The 22,641-nt window shown below is 51.3% G+C and overlaps 1 long non-coding RNA gene across 8 annotated transcripts; it reads right to left on the bottom strand.

The window, feature by feature from the left end:
* Positions 1 to 13,871: 13,871 nt before the first annotated feature.
* On the bottom strand, positions 13,872 to 22,497 carry LOC138690590 (uncharacterized). Of its 8 annotated transcripts, none has more exons than XR_011329386.1 (5): positions 18,734 to 20,390; positions 18,345 to 18,403; positions 17,805 to 17,877; positions 15,667 to 15,840; positions 14,366 to 15,487 (listed from the first exon to the last, which is right to left on the bottom strand). It is a non-coding gene; the product is annotated as an uncharacterized lncRNA (long non-coding RNA). The 8 variants fall into 8 exon arrangements; XR_011329388.1 differs by lacking the exon at positions 17,805 to 17,877 and adding an exon at positions 16,464 to 16,637; XR_011329383.1 differs by lacking the exons at positions 17,805 to 17,877; positions 18,345 to 18,403; positions 18,734 to 20,390 and adding exons at positions 13,872 to 14,272; positions 21,351 to 22,497 and having other exon boundaries at positions 15,382 to 15,487.
* Between the last annotated feature and the right edge of the window lie 144 nt (positions 22,498 to 22,641).

Below are 22,641 nucleotides of genomic sequence, written 5' to 3'. Positions count from 1 at the left end.
GACCAGGTAGGGAATGAAACTTAATTTTTCTGGCGTGTAGATAGAAAACGATAGATGTCTTTCTAAACTAGGTAAGAAACTAGCTCATTAAATGCAATAACAATGTAGTTATTAAAATCACATCAGTCACCGGCAAGGTCAGCAGACGCAATGGTAAGTTGGCGGCTAAGCGCTAGATTGAGGTGGACCGGGAGGTTCCCAAGGCCCGGGAGCCCCGGGGAAGAGCAGAGGGACAGCGCAGAGCCGGCAGCTCTCGTGAGAGAGGCTGACGCGGCTTGGGCATTGCCAGGGGCAACCGCGGAAGATTTAAATGGCCCTGAGGAGCGCCAGCAACCGGGAGCGTGGCAAGCAGGGCGTGTCGTGTCAGAAAGGGCATGGCGTGGCAGTTCGTGCGGGTAGGGCGCAGCCCCCGCCCCCCCTTCCCAGCTCGAGAAGGCTACTGAAGCGGTGGGCATCGGCCCCAGAAGGAGACGCCGGTATGGCTGCCACTCAGCTGAAAGCCATTGCTAGGAAAAAACGTAGAAAGAGAAATTAAAATGCAACTGGGTACAAGAAACGTGGGAAAGCAGTAAAAAATAGGGAGCCACAGAGAGGGAATCGTAGGAAAAAAAAAAAAAAATTATAGATGAAGCGCTACGGGGCAGAGTTGGCAGAAGAGTAACAAGTTTTCGGGAGCCAGGCGGGCAGGTGGGCCGGTGGAGAGAGAGACGGAAGGAGGGACAGGCAGGGAGGCGAACAGAGATCTGGGGAAGGGTGGCAGAGATGGAGCGGGATGCACGCGACAGAATGCGCGACTCTCCGCAGCTCCCGGCGCCGGCGGGAGACCTTCACCGCCCCGATGCTTTTCTCTCTGCCTCGGCGGCAGGCGCCTCGACGCTCCTCTCCCGCGAGGCTTCCCGGTGGCTCGTGCGCGTGGCCGGCGCGCTCCGTCTGGGATGGCTCGGAGGGATCCTTCCTTGCCGCGGGGGCTGGCTGTTCCTTGCTGGACGTGGCTGCCTGCGGGACCCCCTTGGATTCCCTCCTCGGACGGCTCACCTTCGTCAGCTCCCTCGGGTGGGCGTGCCTGGGCAGACCCTTCCCCAGCTCAAGGGAGGGATTCCAAAATAGGAACGGTGAGCTGGACGGAGGGGGACATAGAAATAAAACTTAAAAAGCAATAGGGTACAAGACAGATAGGAAAACATGAAGAAATAAAGGCAGGGAGATGGACTGGGGGATACATAGAAACAAACGAGAAAGCAGCGGGGTACGGGAAACAGGAAACAATTTGCAACCAGGGACAGGGAGGAAGACAGAGGGAGAAATAGGGGAAAAAAAATTCAAAAAGCGACGGGGTACGATTCACATGGACGCAAATTAAAAAATAAGGCCGGGGAGCTGGAGAGAGACGTACATATAAAGAAACTTTTAAAGCCGACAGGGTAAAGGAAAGAGTGAGAAGAAATAAAGAAGAGGAAAAGGGAGCCAGATAGAGGGAGGCATAGGTAGAAATTTTGGCAAGAAATGAGGTAAAGAGCAGAGGGAATTTCCTGGTTTTGGCTAGAATAGAGATAATTTTCTTCCTAGTAGCCGGTATAGTGCTGTAGTTTGCATTTAACATGACAATAATGTTGATAAAAGACTGATGATTTAGTTGTCACTAGGCAGTGTTCATACTAAGTTAAGGATGTTCCATACCATATGATGTCCCAGCCAGTATATCAACTGGGGAAGTTGACCCCTAACCCCAGGCCCTGACCCCTGACCCTGAGCCATGAGACTGTGATCCCTGACACCGTGACCTTTAAGGCTGCGAACCCATGCTGTGACCTTTGACCCAATGGCCCTTTTCACCCGGTGACCCTTTGACCCCCGGCGGGTGACCTTTGACTTCTTGTCGGTGACCTTTGACCCTGACAGTTGACCGTTTGACCCTCTGATGTGGTAACCTTTGAACTTTTGACCCCAAAGACCTTTGCCACCTACCCTGGTGCCCTTTGACCCCTGCCAGGTGATCTTTGACCCAATGACCTTTGACCCCGACCCTGTGACCTTTGACCTTGAGTCCGGCGACCTTTGACCCCCGACCCGACCCTGTGACCTTTGGCCGGCGACCTCTGACCCCGTCCCCGTGACCTTTGACCCCAACCCAGTGACCTTTACCCTTTAGCCCAGGACCTTTGACCCCAGACCCCATGACCTTTGACCTTTTGGCCCGTGACCTTTGACCCCCGACCCCGTGACGTTCGACCCCATGACCTTTGACCTCTGGCCCATGACGTTTGATCCGACCCCGTGACCTTTGACCTTTGGTCCGTGACCTTTGATCCCTGACCTCTGTGAGCTTTGACCCCCGACCCCGTGACCTTTGACTCCTGACCCCTTGACCTTCGACCCCCTTGCCCGGGACTTTTGGCCCGTGACCTTTGACCCGACCCCCGTGCTCTTTGGCCCCTGACCCTCGTGACCTTTGACTTCCACCCTGTGACCTTTGGCCTTTTGGGCTGTGACCTCTGGCCTCCGACCCGTGAACTTTGATTCCCCGACCCATGACCTTTGACCTTTGGCCCATAACCTTTGACCCCCACCTCCGTGACCTTTGACCCGTGACCTCTGATCCTCCCCCAGTGACATTTCACCCCAGACCCTCGTGACCCCTGACCCCGTTAGCTTTGATCCTGACTTGGTGACCTTTGACCCCCGACCCCGTGATTTTTTGGACCCGTGACCTTTGACCCCTGACCCCATGACCTCTGACCTTTTAGCCCGACACCGTGACCTTTGACCCATCCCCATGACCTTTGACCACCAGCCTGTGACCTCTGAGCTTTGACCTCTACCCTGTGACCTTTGACCCCTGACCCCATGACCTTTTACCCTCCCCTGGTGACATTTCACCCCAGACCCCGGTGACCCCTGACCCCATGAGCGTTGGTCCTGACTTGGTGACCTGTGGCCTTTGAGCTTGACCCTTGAACCTTTGAGCTTTTACCCCCGACCCCAGTGACCTTTGACCGTAACCCCATGGGCTTTGACGCCGTGACCTTTTACCCCTGACCCAGTGACCTTTGACCCCAGACCCCTGACCCCATGAGCTTTGACCCTGACTTGGTGACCCTTGACCCCCACCCATGACCTTTGAGCCTGACCCTTCAACCTTTGCGCTTTTGCCCCCCTGACCCCGGCGACCTTTGACCCTAGTAACTTTAGACCCCTGACCCCAGTGAGTTTTGAACCCTGGGCCTGGTGACCTTTGACCTCCAAGCCCTTGCCTTTGACAGAGTTAAGCACAGCACTACTGCACATTTTAAAGTTAAAGCACTGCCCTACTGCAACGTTGCCATGGAAAATGGTTTCTGCCCTGGGAGTAAATTGTTTAACTTCATCTTATAGCTCTTTACTCCCAGAGACTGAGCCAGCAGCTAGTGCTGTTGTGTTTTAAATTTAAGTTTTACAATACCAACTTCAAAGTTTTGTAATACATTTTTACAATCGCAACTTCAAAAGATGCACTAGGAAATGACGCCTGCTGTGACATTAATTTTTTTTAATTTTTTTTACTTAAAAACTTCTTTACACTCAGCAACAGTGCCATATTCTATTACTTTTTTTTTAATATTTCATTTAATTTCAACGTTTTACAGAGCTTTTTCCACCCTATCAGTCTTGTCCACATTCCTCACTGCCCTTATGTCCGTCGCTACCCGTCCAGAAGTTTTACTGCCCGAGGTGACGTTACCTCCACCATCCCTGTTCCCAAGCAAAAAACAAGTGAGCTCCACTCCTCTTCACACACTGTCCACTTCCACACTTAGACATAAAAATTATAAATAACATTAGATCACCTCAATATTTTACAAACACACCATGGAATAATAAAGTTACACTCACCCACTTTACAACCCTGGCCTACTCCATGCTGGCCATCTAGTCCAGCTCCCCCCACCCTTTGCCCGCAAAATCCTCAACTGTCTTCCAAAGACCAGCCGCAGACCAACCTAATTCCCTGCGCTCAGTGGCAATTAACAGGTTCCAGGGCAGCGCTCCACGGGAGCTCTGTTCCTGGCAGCCTTGAAAAAAAATCGCCCTGCCCGCCAGAACCCCGGCCCAAGCCTGACCCCCGTCCAACCATTGGCCACGACCACTGTCTCACAGAGCAGCCGGGAACAGAAAAAAAAAAAAAAAGCCACCCAGCTGGGTGTTTTTTATTCTAATTGTATTTTATTTTTTCCTAATTGCCTAACAAACATCTCTACCTCCACCCTACAAGAGACCACTAAAAAAGCTAAACCACATAACCCTACAGCGTTACACACATTCACAACACACCACTCATTCAGATCACATTCACACTAGCCCTCACTCTCAACTAACCCATCCTGCCGCCAAAGGGTGTCAAGGGGCCATCGCCCCTTACCCGCAGCACCCGGGGCCTCAAAAAGCACCCTGCCTGCAAAACCCCTGGCCCCAGCCCAACCTCCTTCCAAGCTCCCCACAAACTGCCCTTCCATTACAGCAACGCTTCAACACACACCATCTGCACCATACATAGATTTTCAACCAGATACTTAGCTTTCATAGTGGCACTTGTCACAGTCCAACCTCCGTAGCAGCCACATCACCTAAATGCAAGGTTCCTTCAATCACCTCGTGCCCCGTAATCACCTGCAAAACCAACACACAAAACTCTTGAATACAAACTTCACCCTCGGCATAAAAAAAATCCTCCACAGCTCCAAACTCCTGCTTCGCGCCTATTCCAAAAACAAAAACCTCAATGCCTTAACCATTTCTAGAAGCTTACCACAAAGTGTCCACATAAACAAATATTAACACCCATGTCCACTTACTGCCTTACTATATTCTACCTCACAATCCACTTGCAATCCACTCCCCTACTGACATGCCATAACTGAAAAATCATTTAACCCTCAATGCTAACAAACTAGGCACATCGACGTTTCACCCGTAGATTCTTATCGCTGTTCCACCTACCCCTGACTCTACATCCCCGGGCAGAGCAGCTCCAAGCCAAGTGCACCTGTGCACAAACACACACAACACAGAACCCTACCAACAAGGCGATTCAAAGAGAGAGAAAACTCTCAGCAAGAAGAATGACGACCCCCGGACGAGAGGTGCCATCCGGAAAATTGACCTACAGCGCCCAAAACCACAAAGCAAGGAGGCTCTACAACAGCCCCAAAGAAGAAGAGGCAAAAGTAAGGGCCCGTTACAAGATGGCACTGTCAAAACCAAGATGATGGATGCGCCAGAAGCCTGGCGTCGAGACCTAAGGATGTCAGGATGCGGGGAAGAAGTCCCAGTCCGAGAAAACGGACGGCTAGAGAGCAAAGCTGCCAAAGCAGCCCAGAAGAGCGCCGCAAAAGAGGACCAACCGGAACCCGCCGAGACCGATCCACGCTTTAGAGCTCTGAGCGCAAGAAAAGAAGCACCCGACTGGCACAGTGCCGATGAGTAAGGGCATTCGAGACCCTAGGGACGGTGCCCGAAGCGCATGCCGCGCTCCCTGAGCGCAAAGACTGATGATGGCATTGAGACCTGAGGAAGATCGAAGGTACAGAAGACAGACTACACAAACTACACACCACCACGGACACAGGCTGGAACTGCCCTGCCTGGCACACACTGGTCTCGGGCTCAGAAGCAACCCGCTCCCTTCATCTGCCCAAACAGGACTGCTCCTGGACAGCCCTGCCCTCCTACTCTCACTTTAAAACCCCTCCCTGCAATTCCCAGCTGTGTCCCTCCCTCCCAGCCTCTCCCCAGCCCGGGTCCCTCAACTTAACCTTCAGAGGGCCAAGGGTACGAATGCATCCTCCGCAAAAATCACATGGGCTAACTGGGACGATCCGGCAGTCGCCAGGTTCCTCTTCATCATCTGCAGTGAAGACGACCAAAAAAAAAAAAAAAAAAAGGCAACAAAATCAGAAGAGGCAGTAAGTAACCCATCAGCCAACACCAACTACTTTCCCAACCCCCCACTTAATCACACACTCCACAGCGTTATGCTTACCTGCTCATTCCAGACTCAGACCCTGCGGCCATCAGCACTCATGGTACCTGAGACAACAAGACACACAAAATTAGCATAGCAGTCGTGAGACTCACCAGGCCCATTCTCCTCCTCCCTAATCCACAGCTCACCTCGAACGCTCATCCCATTCCAAAGGTGGCCTGCACAGCAACTGCAAAACAGAAGGTAAACGCTTAACAGATCAACCACCTAATACTTCGATATTCAACACCGGCCCAGCCCACAACCGCCTCACCTTCTCAGACTGCTCATCGCCCTGCGACTTCACCCCTCCAAGGCTGCGTGCGCCACCTGCAAAAACCAAAGCAGAAGACACATGCTGAGAGGCCACCCAAAACCTCAGCCTGCCCAGACCGATTCCCATCTCCCACTCCTTTACCTCAGCCACTCACACGCCCCGCCTCTGCCATCGACAGCTTGCCACATCAAGGCCTGCGTACCGCCTGCAAAACACAAATGAAGAGGGATGCTTCCAACTCTGCTAACAATGCAACACCACCAAAGAAATGATTGCTTCAGCCCATTACTCACAGCTCACCTTGCCCGAGTCATCTCTGGTGCTGATGGCCCGCTTCACTCCTTGCTTTGCACCTTCAAAATAAAAGAAAAAAAGAACCCTATCAGCTAGTCACAGAGCCACCGGCCACATCTTCCCTCTGACTCCACTCACAGACCCACCTCCTTACCCCTCCTCCATCACTCTGGGGCACGCATCTTGTCTCTCCACATCTGACTAAAACCCCATATTGAACAAGTCAGGCTAGATGCAGAGCAAGAGCCTAACAACTCCAGAGATCTTGATTCCATCTAGGAATACCAGTACTCCAGCTACAACCAGCCATTTTAGAAAAAAAAACAAAAAAACCAGGGCCAAACTTTAAGCCCATCACACACAAGCCTCAACACCTTAGAGGCTCAAATCCACTTCACCACCCCTCAACAGCCTCTGCCACAAGCCTACAATCATTTCCGTAAAGAAATCTCAACGTTGCTGTCCACACAGCCCACCAATGCCTACTCGATCCCAGATGACTGTACAACCCTTGCCCATTCAATTAAGGCCAATCAACATTTCACCCGTAGACTCTTATCGCTGTTCCACCTACCCCTGACTCTACAGCCCCGGGCAGAGCAGCTCCAAGCCAAACACATCTGTGCAGAGACCAACACAAGACAGAACAGTACAGACAAGGTGATTCAGAGAGAAAACTCTCGGCAAGAAGAATGACTCCCGGATGGGAGGGGCCATCTGGCAAGATGACCTACAGCGTCCAAAACACTGAGGCAAGGAGGCTGTACGGCAGACCCCAAGGAGTCCAACGTAACAGCCTGTTACAAGATGGTACTGTCAAAACCGAGATGATGGATGCACCAGAAGCCTGTCATCAAGACCTAGGAACATCAAGATGCGGGGAAGAACTCCCAGTCTGAGAAAACGGACAGCTAGAGAGCAGAGCTGCCAAAGCAGCCCAAAAGAACACCACAAAAAGAACTGACTGGAATCTGCTGAGACCGATCCATGCTTTAGAGCTCCGAATGCAAGAAGAGAAGCACCCGATTGGCACCAGGCCGATGAGTACGGGCATTCGAGACGCTAGGGACGGCGCCTAAAGCGCATGCCACGCTCCCCTGGCACAAAGCGCAATGAGGACATCGAGACCCGAGGAAGGTCTAAGCACACAAGACAGACTACACAAACTACACGCCACCGCGGACACGGGCTGGAACTGCCCTGCCCGGCACACACAGGTCTCATGCTGAAAAGCAACCCGCTCCCTTCGCTTGCACAAAGGGGCTGCTTTGGGACAGCCCTCTCTCCTGCGCTAACTTTAAAACCCCTCCCTGCAATTCCCAGCTGTGTCCCTTCCTCCCAGCCTCTCCCCAGCCCGGGTCCCTCAACTTAGCTTGCAGAGGGCCCAGGGTCCGAATCCATCCTCCACAAAACCACACGGGCTAACTGGGATGTTCCTCAAGGGGACACAGTGCTCTTCAACATCTGCAATGAAAAAAAACAAACAAACAAAAAAACCAAATCAGAAAAGGGAGTAAGCATCCCGCTGGCCAACGCCAACTACTTCCCCAACTCCCCCCTCCTCACAAGTGCCACCGCGTTCGCTTCCCCGCTCATTCCAGAGTCAGACCCTGCAGCCATCGTCACTCGTGGTACCTAAGGTACCAAGAGACACCGAGTTAGCATGGTGCTCGTGAGAAGTCATCGGCCCCAAGCTCCTCCTCACTAATCCACAGCTCACCTCAAACGTTCACCCAATTCAAAGATAGCCCACACAGCGCCTCCAGAACAGAAGGTAAATGCTTAACCGAGCAGCCCCATAATACTTCACTATTCAACACCGACCCGGCCGACAACCGCCTCACCTTCTCGGACCCCTCACCGGCACGCAGCTTTGCAGGAGACCTTAGAGCAGACTTCACGGTACGTAAAGGGTGCCTATAAGAAACCTGCAGAGGGACTTTTTACAAGGGTGTACAGCAATAGGACAAGGCAGTAACGACTTCAGTCCTAAAGAGCGTACATTTAGTTTAGGTGTTAGGAAGACGTTTCTCACTAGGGGTGGCAAGGCACTGGAACAGGTTGCCCAGAGAACCTGCGGATGCTCCCTCCCTGGAAGCATTTAAAGCCAGGTCAGATGGGGCTTTGAGCAACCTGGTCTCGCGGAAGGTGTCCCTACCCATTACGGGGGGTGGAGGAGGGGGTTGGAACTAGAGGCTCTTTATGGTCCCTTCCAACCCAAACCATTCTACGATTCTATGACATCCAAATCCAACTGCAAAACTCATCTGAGAAGGGCTGGTGAACCCTCCTCCCTTTCCCCAGCAGTCCCAAAACTTTAGAAACCCCTTTTCTTCTCCTCAACTGTCAGGAAAGGAACCCCACTGCTTCCTGACGCCTCCTGCCCTCCATTTGCACCCCTGAACCCCCTTCAGTGGCTACTCCTCAGGAGCCGCTCTTCTGAGCCACATCCCAAATTCTGGGGGCACCTCCTAACCTACAGCTTCCCAGAGACTCTGAGCTCTGCTACATGCCCACAAAATAAAGTCAAGTCCCAAGGCTTGTAATCTACGAGGGGCCTGCCACAAGCTGCAAAGGTTCTAGGGACAACATGGCATTCTGCGGGCAATGAGGAAAGGCGACGAGGCATCCCAGACCCTGAAAGGCACTGGGCCTCACGGCCCTTCTGCTTTCTTCAGAAACGCTAAAACTCCATAAACAGATGCATACAAGACGCTCACCCTAGCCCCTGATAAACAATGTCACCATCGGTCCCGTTAAGAGAGATATCAGCAACTTACACAGCATACAGCAGAACTGGTGAAAAAAACAAGGTTCCTTTTTCAAAAAAGCTGGGGATTCCAGGAAAACACAATGCATGAAGAATTAAAAAAAAAAAAACGAAACCAACAAACAATGCATACTACTAAACCATCTTTCTACCCCCAAACACTCAAAACAAAATTACTGACCTGAAAAAAAGAAAGGGAAAAAAAAAAAGCTGCATACAAGTGTTACTTGCTACCACACATGCTGCTGAACCTTGACTGGTCCTGAAGCTCTTACCTCAGGCAGACAGCTCTTCCCAAAGGGCTGAGCCAGCTCAAAAGCTGCAAAGGACTCAAGCAAGAGCTGAGCACCAACACCAGAGAAACCCAGGAGCACAACGAGCTCCCTCAGCAGAGGCTGTGGCTCAAATACCCCAAGCCTCCGCCCACCACCCTTAGCACAATCACCTGGGAAAGGGGAAGGGCAAACCACCAGAAGTTATAAAGTCAGCTGGAGGAGCAGCAGCACTGTTCTCACCTGCCTTAAATTTACAGGAAGCAAAGCCCTGAACAGAGAAAGTAACCCCTCCAGGAAATGACACTACTTGCTCCTGTACTACAGCTACACCTATTGCATCAGCAATGGGACCGGGTAGGGAATTAAACTTAATTTTTCTGGGGTGTAGATAGAAAACAATAGATACCCTTCTAAACTATGTAAGAAACTAGCTCATTAAATGCAATGACAATGTTGTTATCAAAATTGATGTGCTTTAGTTTCCTATAAAAAAGCCAAAACACTCTGGGGTTATGCTTCATTTCTAGCAAGACTGTGCATACCACCTAACTTCTACAGAACTACCTTCTGGATAGCAATAACAAAAACATTCCTGTGTTATCAACACTGTTTTCAGCACAAATCCAAAATGTAGCCCCATACGAGCTACTGGGAAGAAAATTAACTCAATCCCATCCAGAACCAGCAAAACAGGGTACGTGACAGAGACAAAAGAATTCAAAAATGCGGACAGCTAATTAAACAAACAGACATAGGAAGAAAATTTAAAAGGTGATGGGCTACATGACAGACAGGAATAACTTAAAGACAGTGAATAGGTTAAAGTAGACATAGAAAGAAAAAGTAAAAAGCAACGGGGTACACAATAGTGAGGAAAGAATTAAAAACCAGTGATACACAGCTCGATACAAGTAGACATAGAGGGAAAATTTAAGAAGTGATTGGGTACAGGACAAAAAAAAAATTTAAAATAGCCACAGTGAACTAAAACTGAGAAATATAAAGGAAATTTAAAAGTGACACAGGGGAACAGGACAGAGGAAAAAAATAAAAAATAAAGACAGTGAACTGGATAAAAGCAGACATAGAAAGCAAATTTTCAAAGCAACAGGGTACACAACAGACAGGAAATAATTAAAAAATAGCAATAGGCAGCTTCATAAAAGTAGATGTAGCATCGTGGTTTAACCCTGGCTGGCAACTAAGTACCATACAGCTGCTCACTTACTCCACCACAGTGGGATAGGGGGAGAATCGGGACAGTAAATGTGAGAAACTCATGGGTTGCTATAAAAAGTTTAATAATTAAAAAGACTTTTTTTTTTAAAGTTGTACGAGGAAAAAAAGACCAGCAAATGAAAACAATTGCTCACCACCAACTGACCGATGCCCAGCCAGTCTCAAGCAACTGGGTACAGGAGAGAGAGGGAGGAATTAAAATATAGGGTCAGGGAGACAGAGAGGGGAAGATATAGAAATTAAATTTTCAAAGTAATGGGGTACAAGGCAGTGCAGAAAAAAATAAAAAACAGGGAGAAGAAGCTGGTTAGACAGAGACATATTAAAAATTTAAAAGGCAACAGGGTACTGGGCAGAGTTGACAGAAGAATAACAAGTTTTGAGGAGCCATACACATAGGTGGGCAGTCAGAGAGGGAGACAGAGGAAGGGAGGCAAGCAGATGTCTAAAGAAGGGAGGCAGACGTGGGCCAGGATGTAGAGGAGAGGACGTGCGACTCACCACAGCTCCTGGTGCTGGCAGGAGACCTTCACTGTCCCGATGCTTCTCTCTCTGCCTCTGCCCCTTCCTCCTCCACAGTGCCGGCTGCCTGACCCTCACCCACTCAGCAGCACGCAGCGGATGCCTCAATGCTCCTCACCCACAAGGCTTGCTTTGATACATGGTGGCTCACGCATGTAGCCAACAAAGGCCAGGGACAGCTCAGAGGGATCCTTCCTTGCCACAGGGACTGGCCATTCCTTGCTGCAAGCACCTACCAGCCAGACCCCCATGCACTCCCTCCTCAGCCAGTTCCCCTGCCCAGGCAGCCCCCTTTACAGCTGGAGCCCCTTCACACAGCAGGGCCAGCCCCATCCTCAGCCTCACTGGCCACACCTGGGGCCATCCCAGCCCCAGCTGGAGCCCATCAGGAACAGGGGCCATTGCCAAAGCCCCACAGCACATCATCCCTGCCCCTGCACCTACCCACATCCAGGGAGACAGAGGAGGCAGGAAAAATTTATTCATTAATGCATATAAGAAATCCTGGCAATGAGTTGGCTACAAGGCTCAGTGCCCAAAGGCAGCAGGATGGGGGGATAAAAGGGAAGAGAAAAGCAGGAGGAAGGAGAGAGGGACACAGATGTGCAAGACAGGGAGCCAGGAAATTGGATGCTGGGAACAAGAGAGGGACAAGAAGCAGGAAAACGGTGTAGAGAGAGAAGAGCAGAGAGACTGAGCAGAACAACAGGGATAGAGATGGAGGAATAAATAATAGGAAGCAGTGGAGAGAAGGGGAAGAGACTGTCAGGACAAGAAGATAAAGACAGGACAAGGGCCAGGGAAACATTCTCAAGTGATACAGGAGAAGAAACAGCAAGAACTAGAAAACAGAAACAGGGAGCCAGGTAGAGAGAAAATTTTCAAAAAGCAACAGCATACAAGAAACATAGGCAAGAACTAACAAATAGGCACAGGGAGATAGAAAGAGGGAGACGTAGAAAGAAAATGTAAGAAGTGACAGGGTGTCGCGTCCCAAAGTTGGAGCGACCCAGGTTCATGGATTTCCTTTGTCAGAATTAAGGTGAAATGACACCAGGGGAGTTCAAACAACAATCAACATTTATTCAACCTAGCTAACCTTGCCCAAGTACACATGAACTTATCAATATGAACCTTGCAACATGTCATTAAGCCGCTGTTTGAGAAGAGAGGGGAGGTGTAGAAAAAGAAATGGAAGAAGAAACATGAAACGTATCAGAAGGAGAGCCCTCCCGTTGAGTCACGAGGTTCAGAGCAGACCCCCTTGCTTTCTGGACTCGTTCTCAAAGAGGAGCCCAGGGGCGGCTAGATCCACTCCTAGTCTCAGACTTGGTCAACGGTTTATGTTTAAAAGGATGAGGTGTAGGGACTGTGGAAAAGAGAGAAGGAAAAGAGGGAGAGAGAGAGAAAGAAAGAGAGAGAAGAAAAGGGTTTCACCAGTCCTGGGTCCAGCGTTGGTCCAGCCAGCGTAGAGATCCAGGTCCAGAGGGTGCGCACCGAGGACTCGTTCTCCCTTCTTTTATAGTTAGTCGATGGTCTCGACATGCGCAGTCCCATTCCCGGGGTTCTCTGGAATCGGTTGGAGAGCTTTGCGGGGGGTGTGGGGGTGTGTGTGTTGATTACAGAGTTGCCTCTCTTTTCCTGCTGGCATGACCACTTAAGATAGAAGCACAGTCCCATCCTCCATGGGGCCTCCTCCTCCAGGCGCATATGCTGTGCTCCTCCTGGTCACTTAAGATAAGGAATTGTGGCTTTGGAGAAGCGTGGTCCCATGCTCCGGGGGGCCCTCTCCTTCGGCCACATTGTCCTGTTCACAAAACTCCAGCGTTTTCACAGAGGCCGTTTTCTTCACCAAAGTTCTTCAACGGATGTTTGAGACATTGACTATAATTTGTCAGACCGTCACACAGGGTACAGGACAGAGAGGGAAGAGTTAAGAACTAGAGACAGGGAGATGGATAGAAGGAAACATAGAAAGAAAATTTTGAAAGCAACAGGGTACAAGAATCAAAAAGTAGGTACGTGGAGTCGCACAGAGGGAGACGTAAGAACGAAATTTGAAAAGCAACAGGGTACAAGAAACACAGGCGAGAAATTAAAATAAGGTCAGGGAGACAAAGAGAGGGAAAAGTAGCAAGAAAATTTAAAAAGCAACTGGGTTTAAGAAACATGCAAGAATTTAAATAGGGATGGAGAGGTAGAAACAAAATTTCAAAAGTGACGACATACAAGAAACATAGGCAAGACTTTAAAAATAGGGACAGGGAGCCTGACAGAAGGAAACTGGGGTGGGTTGACCTTGCCTGGCTGATGAGTGTCCACCAAGCCACTCTATCATTCCTCCTCCTCAACAAGACAGCAGGGTAGAAAATACAACAAAAAAGCTTGTGGGTCAAGATAAGGACAAAGAGATCACTCAACCAATTACTGTCACAGGCAAAACAGACTCAACTTGGGGAAAGTAATTTATTGCCAGTCAAAATCAGAGTACAATAATGAGAAATATGAACGAATCTGAAAAACACCTTCCCCCCACCCCTCTCTTTTTTTCCTGGGCTCATCTTCACTCATGACTTCTCTACCTCCTCCTACCGAGCAGCACAGGGGGAGAGGGAGCGGGGGGTTGCAGTCAGTTCATCACAAGTTGTCTCTGCTGCTCCTTCCTTCTTCGTGTTCTTCTTCTGTTCCAGTGTGTTGTCACTCCCATGGGGCTGCAGGTCCTGCCAGAAAACCTGCTCCAGTGTGGGCTCCTCTCCACAGCGTCACAGCCTCCTTCGGGTGCATCCGCCTGCTCTGGCGAGGGGTCCCCCATTGGCTGCAGGGTGCATATCTGCTCTGCCATGGACCTCCGTGGGCTGCAGGGGGACAGCCTGTGTCACCACGGTCTTCACTGCAGGCTGCAGGGGAATCTGCTTTAGGACCTGGATCACCTCCTCCTCTTCCTTCTTCACTGACCTTGGTGTCTGCAGGGCTGACAGCTTCTGCACAGCATTTTTTTAGCCCTTCTTAAATATCACAGAGGTGCTACCAGGGTTGCTGGTTGGCTCAGCTTTGACCAGTAGCAGCTCCATCTTGGAGCTGGAACTGGCTGTGCCCAACATGGGGGCAAGTCCTGGTGTCTTCTCACAGAACCCACCCCTGCAGCCCCTGCCCACTCCCCTGCCCCAGCTTGCCACACAAACTCACTACAACAGTGATTGGCTACAGGGCAGAGGGGGGGGATTGAAAAGTAGGGAAAGGGAGACAGAGAGAGACAGGGGGAGGGGAGGATAGCAATGGGCTACAGGACAGAGAGGAGGAACTAATAAAAAGGGAGAGGGTACCAGACAGAGAGATGGAGGAAAACAAATACTAGTGATGAGCCACAGGGCAGAAGGAAGAATTAAAAAGGGGGACAGTGAGGTAGATGAGAGAGACTGAGAAATATCAAAAACACTGATGATCTAAAGGGGAGAGAGAGGGGAAATAAAGAACAGGGACAGGGAACCAGACAGAGAGAGATTAATGAAGACAAAAATGGGCTATGGGACAGTGAGGGAAGAAGTTAAAACATAGGGACAGGGACCTGGAACAAGAGAATCTAAGAAAGTAAAAGTGTATCCAGAATACAGGCCAGAGAAAGGAATTTAAAAACAGAGACACAGCATCAGACAGGTGAGAGTGGCGGGAATTGTGAAGGGCTAAAGGGCAGACAGGGAGGAGTTAACAAGATTGGCATGAGAAGACAGACAGATAGATGGAGAAAGACAAAGTAGTGATGGGCTGCAGGGCAGAGACAGAGGATAAAAAAAGAGGGATGGGACAGGTCAGAAGTGCAGAGAGAAAAACAAAACAGAGAGGCAGAACAACAGAGAAAGAGGGGGACTTGGAGAACAAGAGAGGGAGAGGTACAGGAAGAAAAAAACAAAAAAATTAAAGCAGTGAGAGAAAGAGAAGGTGGGGGCAGGGAGGGACTGGGATGCAGAAGAGGGGTGACACAGCCCCAGGGGTCCAGGACTCACTGTACCTCCCGCTCTTGGAGCTGCTGGGAGAATTTGACAGTTCAGACATGTCTGTCTCTCTCTCCCTCTCCCTTCCTCCTCTGTAGCTGCAGTCACTTGACTGTCATCCACCTAAGAGAATAGATTGGTGCCTTACAGCTCTTACAATATGAGGCTTCCTAGAAACACAGCCTCACATGCACACACACACTACATGACTGTACTGTGGTTTTGGTTATGCATACAGACCCTGCCATGCACACTGGTGATCGGATCTGCTGAGGACTACACTAAGAAGGATCCATCCTCACCTGGAGAGGCAGGCTATCTCCTGTCTGCAGCTGCTGGCTGGATCCTCTTTATTTTATTCTTCAAATAAAAAATATTCTTCAAATGCAGACCACTATGGAAACTTTCCATCTGTCTTGTACTTTCACAGCAGAAGAAAGGGCAACCAGGGTGAAATGGTGGCAGCTGACATCCACCTGAGAGAAGAAAAAACAAACAAACAAACAAAAAAACCACTTTAGCATAAAACTGGGTAGGAATCCAAAGCTGCGGTTTTTTTGTGAAGGTTTGTGAAGACAGTATGACTGAGCGGAGGAAAAAGTATTTTTGCGTCATCTTCGGTACAGTTGTTGACACAGGCCACTAGAGCTTTTGCATTTTTCAGACAACCATGCCTTTTTTTTTTTCCGCTTTCTTTTTTGACTCATTGGCAACTTTACTTTCACTAGAACTCACTTTCTTAGATACACGCAGGTGACAGACATAGAGACCTACGTACATTTTCTCAAGCCTGAGTATAGCCAAGGCTTAATCACCCTATACGTCACAAGTTGAGTAGTTTTGCTAAAGAGCACAGCAACACATCTGTCCTTGTGAACTGCCTCGTTACAAAAAAAGAATCATTTTTTCCAGGCCGTTGCTCCAAACGGTCAAGATCTTTTAAAACCGCAGTTGTGCCACCGAACCCGGTCAGGGTCCCTCCTAGCTTTTGACTGCCCTGAGATTTAACAGGCACACGCTCCATTCCATCTTCCAACAGCAAAAATACGTTAACACTCTCGGACCCAGAGCACAACCCTACGGATGTCCACACACACACCCTGCCGTTTTGATGAGGAGCCACCGAGCATCCCTGCGAGCACAGCTGCATGCGCCAGATCGGTTTCACCTACGCCATGAGTTACCGGTTTCGGCGAACATAGTTTCTGACGCTTTAAACCGAAAACCGTATCTCGATGCTTCGCCACAGTAGAAACGACCCCTCGCTAGAACGCTACAAAAATGCAGTAACACAAATGGCAAACCCACAGCAGCAACAGCTCCAGAAATATTTAGACCAGAAACAAGGGAGAAAAATAAAACAGCTTCATCTCACCCACAGGGGAGCGGCAGGCAGAGAAAAGGGTCGGCATTCTGAGTCCTTACAGAAAACGGGCATTCTCCTTCCATTCCTCAGCCCGTCCGTTAAGGTCTAAATACCGCAACACTACTATGGCAACGTCTAGAGTAAGGGAACAGCAGCCCTGCCACTGGACTTGCCGTTGACCCATGCTATTTACGTAGCAGGACGCGTACGCAGAGGGACACGTTTTGCCACACACAACCCTGAACTTCCTGAAAATTTACATTTACCAGAAAAAGCCATTTGGAACATATTGCCAAACAACATTCGGCAATAAAGCTTTGATGCGTTTGACACACGCAAGTTTTTTTGCTATTTGCTTCCTGTTGCTGCTGCTGTTCTTCCTTCAGAAATTCTACTTGTCGCCAAGTTATTCACTACTGGTTCAAGCATTTGCCTTCCTGGTATTACCAGCACATTCACAGAGGCAAGTAACTTAATTGCTCTTCTACAATTATCCAAACGACAATTACAGCCATGAAAGAGAAGGAGAGGTCAGGCAGCAGAAGAGCTCTGCAGGCCGGCACCAGTCAATATTGCACTCTCTAAAAACAAACAACAACAAAAAAACTCCGTGACCCTGTATCCTTCTTTTTTTTTTTTCTTTCAGAGCTCATCCCTGCCTCAGCATTTTGTCTTGTCAGAGCATGAAGCGCAGATGATCTGTACCCTGATGACTTTTGCGTGTGATGAATGCCTGTTCAGAAATAGTCCAGGTCTGCAAGACTGGTGTCATTTTTATGGTTTTAATCATCATAACTCAAATTTTATTTACTCATGCATTTGTGAGGAAACTAATTAACTTTTAGACATTGCCTCTCCTTTTTTTGGGGGGTGGGGGTGGAAATGTAAAACATTACGATTCAGAGCTCCCAACCATGAGGGAGTGGTGGAGAAATCAATGAAAGCAAAGACCAACAGCAGCAACATCAACTGAAAGATGGCTTTAATTCCGATCACGTACTTAAGCGACTCTCCAAGTCTATGCCTCGGTCCTATGAATGACTAGTCCTTTTTTGGAAGGACAAACTTTTTTACTTAAAAGTCCTAGACTGAAGACTCCGCTGAACAGAATGGGGATTGTGCCATGGGACAACATGCCATCAACACTCTTAATGGGGGAGGAAAAAAAAAAATCAAATAAAAATCAAGTTTAAGTACCAGTTTTCATCATGTATCACTCATTACATTTCTACTGGCATCTAGGTGCTCAAAAATGAACTACAGGGACACCACATATTCCTAAAAATTCAGTTATACATAAAAAAGTAAAAGGCTATTTCCAACTTGCCCATAAAATCAGTATGAACAGAGAGAAGAGAAACACTCGACCCTAAAGAAGCTAACAGACAGCTCTGAATTTACCAGACAGGAAATTTCGTTCTTTCACCTGAAACAAAAACATATCAAGGGACCAGTTCAGGAACAGGGCATGATCTGTTAACAGCAATTTTTCCATCAGCTTTTCTGCACTTGCAGCAAATTTGCCTTTTCTGTGGGTTTAACGTGGAGCATCTGTAGTGCCCTCGAACTCGCAAGTGTTTCTCTCCGCTCCCCTGGCCCGATATGTGCCATTACCTGAGCAGCAAGCGGAATTAACCATGCAGGATTTTCTTCATGTGACGCGGAAGGTGACACTGGGAAAAGAGGAGACAAAGAAATGAACCTGCTTGTCACACCCAGCCAATGGTGAAAAGACAGGGGAGGATTCTGCCAGAAGGGCTCTGCACCCCAGGAGCTCCCGCCGGCCGGTTTCTCTCCCCTTTGCCCGGTACCGAGGGGATGACGACACCTCACCTGTGCCCCCTCGCAGGGGGGGCTGCCCCAGGAGAGCCAGGGGACCCCCACCTCGCTTCTGCCTGCGGGAATGGACCGGGAGAGACCCTCCATGCAGACAGAGGAGCGTGGCGTGGATTGCATGCCCGAGGGACGAGGCCAGGCTCCCCGCTGGCAGAAGGACAACTCACCTCCCTGCTGCTCGGAGCTGCTTGCTGCAGACAGCCCTGCCTGCACCCGGCCGCTCTTCCGCCGTGCCGGGAGCGCAGTCCGGCTGACGGACGCTCCAGCGAAAAGACGCTCCAGCTAATCGCGCCTCCTGCTCCTTACAGCCGCAGGTACTTTTGCCTCTGGCTAATGCACGCTCCAGACAGCGGACACCTCGCCTCGTTCCAGCTCCCGCTTGCTACAGTTCTGGCTCGTTGAAGCCCCAGCTCCGCACTGAAGCTCCGGCTGATTTCAGCTGCTTCTCCTTACAAGCTCCAGCTACGTGCAACGGTCTGGGCTTTCCATAAGGTTGTATTATCAACTGCTGTCAAAACTGGAGCATTAGGATTAAACATCAGAGTTAGACGCCAAATAAATATTCGTTAGTTTGGGCGATTAATTACTTAACAACTATTCTGAGCAGCGCAGAAAGAAGAGCTGGACTCAAAGAGGGCACATGGGGTCTGAAAAGCGCCTTTCCCCCCACAGACCATCGCAGATGTTGAGTTCGGCCTGCTGCGTGCCGGCCTCCCAAACTTCGGCGTCCGACACAACCAGACCCCCATCTCCGGGGAGGGTCCACGCACCCTGCCCGCCCCCCGCTTCCCCCCGCAGCCCCCAACACCCTCCCACCCGCCTGCAAAACCAGCCAAGCCGGCTCCCGCTTTTGGCCCCCACAACAGCTGACTCGGGGCCCATTTGGGAGCCAAAAAACCTGGCTGCTGAGCCTGTTCTCAAGGCCCAAAAATGCAGGGCCGGACCTCTGTTTCTGGGCCCAAAGCTGTGCAGCTCGGTCTGTTTCCGAGCCCCCAAATCAGCCACGTGAGCCTGTTGTCAAGCCCCAGGAACAGAAAACTTGTTCTCCATTTCCGACCCTGCAGTGCCCACGGGTGACGCCGAGCGTAGCCACCCCACAGCCCTGCACCCCCGGGGCCCCACACGCAGTTTCGGGGAGTGCTCGGGACCTGCAGAGGGCCCAGCCCCACGCCTCTGCGGGGCAGCCCCAGCACAGGCAGGGCGTCGCTTCACGATTGCCATTTCAGGCTTTATTTCCCCACCATCACCGGCACGGCCAGGCCCCCACCCCAAAGCCCCCAGCCAAAGCACCCCCGCGGGTAGCCAGGCCCAGCCAGCCGGAAAACAAGAAAACCAAAGAGGGAACAAGACAGAGAATGTGGGGAAAGGCAAGGAGAAGGACACAGAAACAGAGAGAGCACGGGAGGGATAGGGAGCAGGACAGAGAGATGGAGCAAGAAAGGAAAAAAGGATGGGAGGCAGAACCAAGGGAAAGAGAGACAAGGACAGGGAGCAGGACAGAGGGACGGAAGAGAAAAAAATTAGCAACGGGCTGCAGGACAGAGATGAAGGGATTAAATAGACACAGGGACCATGACAGAAGGACAGAGAGGGACAAAAGGGACAAAGAGCAGGCCAGCATTGGAGGGGAAAAAACCAACTGCAATGGGCAGTGGGAGAGAGATACGGAAAAAGAAAAAAATACTGAGGAACAGAAAAAAGAAAGAAGAGACAGCTAGCTGGACAGGGAGACACAGTTAGAAAGGGCGGGAGAGGGAATGGGGCAATGAAAGACAGACAGAAAAGGTAGCGAAAGAAAGCAAGGCAGAGGGACAGCAAGGCGGGGAGGGGGGAAGGGACAGGGGTCAGGATAGAGATGGAGAAATAAGCAGCAGGGACAGAGGAAAAGAGACAGAAAGAGGCAGAAAGAGGGACAGGGAACATGGCAGAGAAGGAAAAATCAGGACAGCGGCAGGACGGAGATAAAAAACTGGGACGGTCCTCAGGACAGAGAGGAATATGAATACGAGCAGGGAGCGGGACAAAGGGATACAGCAAGAAACGACAGGACAGGAAGCAAGACAGCGCGACAGACAAGAACAATGACACAGAGAGAGAGAGAGAGAGACCGTGAGAAGCACAGGGGGGTGGGGAATTTAGAAAGAGAGGTATCAGGAGCCCTGCAGAGAGAGGGAGGGTGAATAAAAAGGGGGCAGGAAGCAGCACAAAGGGTCACAGAGAGTAAGAGATGAACAGGAAGGAGGACGGGGACAGTGAGATCCAGAATGACAAAAATAAACAGCAACAGCGAGCAAGACAAAGGGATAGAGAGAGAAACAGGAAGTAGGAAGAAGAGAGATAGGAAGGCAGGAACACAGAGCGGCATGTATAGGCGCAGAGAGGAAAAGAATGCCAGGGAACAGGCCAGAGAAATTGGGAGGCGGGGAAAGAGGTGGATGCAGACCAGGACAAGGAGATGGAAAAGGAAAAAACAGCAACTGGCTGCAGGACAAAGACGGGGGGCGGGGGGGGGGGGGAGAGAGAGAGGGAGCAGGACAAGAACACAGAGAGAAAAAGAAAGGGGGGCAGTCAAACGAGAGAGAGAGAGAAAGGGGGAGAGGAAGAGGGAGCAGGACAAGAGAATAGACAGAAGAGGAGAGGTACAGGGAAGAAAAAAACAAACAAACAAACAAAAAAAACCCCAAGCGTCAGAGCAGCATGAGAAAGCGAGGGGGCCAGGAGAGGGGGAGGGAGGGACCGGGATGCACAAGAGGAGCGACAGGGCCCCGAGGGCCCAGGACTCACCACAGCTCTCGCTCTTGGAGCTGCCAGGAGACCTTGCCAGTTCAGATGCTTCTTACTCCTTCTCTCCTCCCTTCCTCTTCTGTAACTCCAGTCGCTTGGCTGTCCTCCACATAACGGAACACGCGAGCGTCTCGCAGCTCTTAGGAGATGAGGCCTCCTAGACATGTAGCCTCGCTCGCTCGCTCACTACGTGGCCGTACTGCGCTGCTGGTCATGCATACAGACCCTGGCGGTCTGACCTGCTGTGGACTACGAGGCGGGATCCTCCCACACCCAGAGAGGCAGGCTCTCTCTTGCCTGCAGCGGGAGGCAGCTGCCAGCCAGATGGCCTTCCGTTTCTTCTTCTTTACCTTTCTGTGGTCTCTTCAGCTTCAGCAGCTCCCATCCACAGCCAGTAAGCGCTCCTCCTGTCCCTCTGTGCTCCCGCGCCGTGAGGAGAGGGAGGCCAGGCAGAGACGGCCCACGCAAGCCTGAGGCTGCTGCAGTCAACGGCATCCCCGGGGACGAACGGACAACTGCACTCACAGCGTGGCCTCTGCGAGAGGGAAAGAGGCAGCAGTGACCGTTATTACCGTAGCTCGACCCTGGCCGGAGCCCCTCCTTCCGCAGGGGCTTCCACAGACGCCGCTCGTTCCCCGCGCCGCTGCTAACGGCACCCACGTTCAGGGAGACTCGAGAACATCGGAGGGCCAGCTTGCTGCCCTCACGACAGGGCTCGGGGGCTGCCTGCGGCTACAGCACAGGCTTCAGGGGAGGGGCTGGAGCTGGGGGCAGCCGCACGGGCCGAGCGGGGCCGGGGGAGGCGCCGGGGGAGCTCCGGCGACTCGGGGAGGCGCCCGCTGGCCGCGCCTGGGGGGTGCCCGCCTCCGTCCCCTCTTCCCTTCTATCGGCTCTCGGGGAACTGCCCGGCGCTGCCCTGGCGCGGCTCGCCTCCGGCGGACCGGGAGCCTGCCGCGGCGGCCGCTTCGCAGCTTCCCGTCCCGCCAGCCCCGGGCGGCCAGCGGGCAGGAGGCACCCCCCGTCCCTGCCGGAGGGGATCGCTCGCCTCACCGGTGGTCCTGGCCCTCACCCACCGCCGGAGATCGCGCCTGGCATACTGCCGTGCTGCAGCAGCAGCGGAAGCAGCACCGGCGCCGCAGTTCCGCGCTTTGCGCGCCCAGCGTCCGCCGACACCGCGCACGTGCGTCGTCGTCGGCGTTTCCTTACCGGGACGCAGCAGCGAGCGCGGCGGCACCAGCCCGCGGGCACCGCGGCATCGCATTGCCGCTACCGGAGGACAGCAGCGTGGACC

This window comes from Haliaeetus albicilla, chromosome 22 (genome assembly GCF_947461875.1).
Source record: "Haliaeetus albicilla chromosome 22, bHalAlb1.1, whole genome shotgun sequence".
NCBI classification, from domain to species: Eukaryota; Metazoa; Chordata; class Aves; order Accipitriformes; family Accipitridae; genus Haliaeetus; species Haliaeetus albicilla.
The sequence above is the reverse complement of the archived record's forward strand: the minus strand, read 5'-3'. Positions and strand labels throughout refer to the sequence as shown.